General features: G+C 44.8%; 1 long non-coding RNA gene across 1 annotated transcript; it reads right to left on the bottom strand.

Moving 5' to 3' along the window:
* Positions 1 to 2,343, bottom strand: LOC135921909 (uncharacterized). The gene is made up of 3 exons (XR_010570672.2): positions 2,279 to 2,343; positions 1,898 to 2,147; positions 1 to 144 (listed from the first exon to the last, which is right to left on the bottom strand). It is a non-coding gene; the product is annotated as an uncharacterized lncRNA (long non-coding RNA).
* Positions 2,344 to 3,877: the final 1,534 nt, after the last annotated feature.

The following is a 3,877-nucleotide window of genomic DNA, read 5'->3' as shown; positions in this document are numbered from 1 at the left end:
GCTGCCTAAACGAAATAAAAAGAAATTAGATGAATGTCGATACCAGTGCTATTGCTTATTGCCTCTTACCTGCATTTGCCTCCACGGCCTCTTGGCTTGCGGAGTCTGTATGAGGGAGCTGCTGTGGCTAGGCGTAGGCATTGTCTAAGCAAAAAGAAAAGGCCATTTAAATGGGGAATTATGGAAATAAATGCAGTTGTTATGTCTGCTTCTTGCACTCTTCTTGCCTATAAAAGTTTTCAAACATAGTGTCCAGAACACACCAGCACTTTGACTGCTTCTGCTTTTTACCTGCAGGTGTTGCTGCGAGATCCTTAGTATGGCTGCGTGCAGCATTGTAACACTTGGTGGAGGCATTTGAAGTGGTAGCCAAAAATATAAAGAATCATCCTTGTCTGCACGAATGCTTTCAATTTCTAAATGCAGTGGTAACTATCACTATTGCTGCAAGCCCCCCCCCCCCCCCACATCTATGCGGCAAGTGCCACAGCTCGAAACTGAATTGTTCCTTTAGTGTTTCACAAGGCATCTGATATGTCCACATTAGATGTGATGTGTTTGTTTTTATTTATCCCTTGTGGAGAGAGCATCATTAAATGGCTGAAGTATAGTGCCAAACAGACGTACGACACACGGACGAGCGCTTATGTTCGTGCCTCTTCTTGTGTCGTCTGTATGGCGCTATAGTACTTCAGTAATATGCACCAACTAGCCCAACAAAAAGTTCTGCTGGAATATCATTAAATGGTTTTTTTTATTTTTGGGTGTCTTGTTTTTTTGGTTTATTTCTAAATTTATCATGATGCTAAAGTGACTTATGTAATGGCAATCAGCTTTTGTTTTGCAGAAAAACAATGCATTTCCTGACCCATTGTTCGAAATCCCCTCACTCACATAATTTTGCAGAGTATTCTACCTATATTGACTTGCTTGACCTCTTGCATTTTCAAATACGACTCTTTCCTTAAAATCATTCGACACTTCTCATCATTTCTGTACCTTGGGCTTCTGATACTCTGCAGTCACCATTTTTGCTTGTTTCTGACTAGAAATATCTTCTTTAATTTAGAGCTTAAATTTTACTTTTGGAACACATGGAAGGGCTTGCCATTGCATATCTGCATAAAAGGGAAACACGTTTCATTAAACATTTGCAAAATCCAATCGAAGATTGATGAATGCAGCTTGCAGTGTGATATGACTGAATGAGCCATAAAAGTAACTCATCTCACTTGGTAACTGAAAGCACATATTAGTGTGATGCACAAGATACGTTACACTAACGTGGTGGGTTCTCTTGCTTATACAGCAAAATAATCGGTTCGCAAGAAAAAAATTATTTTTGCATAACCCTTGTATACACTGACTTAAGGAAAATGAGCTGGAGCTGTCCACATGATGTACTTATTTTACCTGCGAGTATGGTCAACAAAAATGTGTCCCAGCTGCTTAGTGGTATTCGGGATTATGTCAGTATTGCATATGTGCCTGTTGTCGAAAATAACTGAATTTTGAAAATGCTCGCAGGGATCGATCTGATGTACATATCTCGTTTATGGATACATGTAAAAGACTCAGCATCAAGTGCAAGCGAACGGTCCCACAGGCCCGGAGTCGACCATGCAAATAGATTCGCTGCACAAATTTGTGACCAGAAAAGATATTCCACATGAAATGGCATGCAAGGAAGCGTTGAAAATATTGTACAGTTAATAAAACGCCTAAGCTATTAATATGTGGGTTGATGCACTCGTTATGCAAAACGGAGGTGAGGCGTGCAGACAGGACACAAGAGTAGAGTATTTACAAGCAAACAACACGAGCGCCGCCCACTTCTCTACTCTTGTGTCCTACATGTCTGCACGCCTCACCTCTGTTTTGCATAATGAATCCTTACCAACTAGCTCAGCTTTCTGTCGTTCTAAGTCTCGATGCACTCGATTTCGTCCGCATTAGGCACTCGCCTCTTGATTACTTCGTGGCACAGAAATACTCGGCATCAGGCTGTTGATCTGCTGTGGCCTTTGTAGAAGCATGATTGTTCAAAGTGCAACAATTAAACAGATTCTTTGAGTTGCTTGTGGCTTCGCCAGTACAATTCCGGTGCGCTGGTCCGCCTGTCCAGCAATTTCCTACTGAAGGGAAACCTGCAAATAAAAACACCGCTCCGGATGCAGAAAAATGATCTACTGTGATGCTTCTCAAACGATTGTGATGTACCACAAGAGCTGCCTACTCGCGTGATATTCTCAACAAGGAGATACATTCGTTTACTTACATGTGAAGGTATATGCCAGACCACTTCGGGGCTTCGGTGGCACATAAGGCACGAGTGTGCCATAGTGTCCGATGTCGACGCGCGATCGCATGTCAAACCTAAACGAAACTACTACGTATCCAAAAAACAGATTCGAAACCGAAATTCGCGTCATCTTTTATTGCATGAATGCGTACATCGTGATTTTCATAAGTCACGGACTTAGCGATCGCTTTCTGTAAACTTAATATTAACGTACCACCTTCATAAAGCCATCAGGTATGCGTTTTTAGATGACAAAGCATAAGGTGAACTGTACTTGTTCTCAGCTTTTTCAATAGTAATTGCGCTGGCCACATTGACCAGTAGCAACAGGGCGGCGCCCTAGAGGTTCCCACTTTTCCGGCCCAGCTTTTCCTCTAGAGTTGTTCTACTAACTCTATGGCTACGTCGGCCAATGGGCTCGCATAGGGAGCTGCGAAACTGAAGTATGTCTTTGGTACTAACTCTATGGCGTTAGGGTTAGGTTCACCCAAATAGACGCTAAATAATGGTTTGGCTTGGCTCCGTATATTATTTTTAAATAGGTGGCGCTAACGCGATGAACGCGACGAGAGCATCGGTGCTTCCGTTCTGGCCGTGCGGTCTTCGCCTGTGCCCGTGACTGTGGAGAAGGGATGGTGGCTGTTTGAAGTCGTTAAATGTGAGAGCTTGTGGCAAAGTGATTGAGCGTGGCCGTAGTAGTTCTGCCCATGTAGTGTTTTGCGGAAAGCGACGTGGTTTGTGTGGATGTCATCGCAACGTTTGCCAGCTCCTGGGTGGCCCCTGTGCTAGTTATTGATGGCATTGCCCAGTAGCTTTGTGGAAGTTGATGTACAGGCTCGTCCACTCTTAGGGTGAACACGGCTCACCGTGGCCGCGCTCCGCGGAGCGCCAGTGCGTCCGGCGCGGCGGCGCATCGAAGCGAAGCGGCGCAGGCGCACACGCACCTAGGGGAGGTGCTTCGCGTCGTCTGCTACAGCGCTGGAGCGCGCCGCATCTTGCTTTGCTGTACACTTCGCTAGACCCAGGTGACTGAGTGCCCGAGGCGGCATTGCAGGAAGGCGCACTTCACTAACTTTAGCATTTTCCAGCTGGTTCCGTCTACAGCTTGTGAACAGCCTGCTTAATCAATATACATAAACAGAAGCAAGCTTCTCATCACAGACGTCACTTAGCATGTTTTTCATATGTGATGAGGGTCAAAATTAATAATAATTTTTTCGCGCTCTTTATTAGGCTGGGGCCCTCTTATTTTACTCTCACAGCACTTGGTGTAGTGCATACCGAGAAACCTATTAGGCGCGCTCTTGGTTGGAGTCGTCATGGGATGAGCCTAGCGCGCCCTTTCGCGCGTGTCTTGATGCTAGAACGAATGTGCTTAATTGACTTAAGAAAACGACGGAAACCCGCTATAAATTTCGCAGAAAGTTAGAGAGCGATTGTTCAATCACGCATCATCATGTTTGCCATGGATTTTACCATTCAAGAGGGCAATACTATTACTTCGACAACAACTAAGAAGTGATCCGCTGCTTCGCACTCTCTTATTGACGCGTTAATGTCGCTGGTAGGAGAGCA

The sequence above is a fragment of the Dermacentor albipictus genome, chromosome 1 (assembly GCF_038994185.2).
Source record: "Dermacentor albipictus isolate Rhodes 1998 colony chromosome 1, USDA_Dalb.pri_finalv2, whole genome shotgun sequence".
NCBI classification, from domain to species: Eukaryota; Metazoa; Arthropoda; class Arachnida; order Ixodida; family Ixodidae; genus Dermacentor; species Dermacentor albipictus.
The sequence above is the reverse complement of the archived record's forward strand: the minus strand, read 5'-3'. Positions and strand labels throughout refer to the sequence as shown.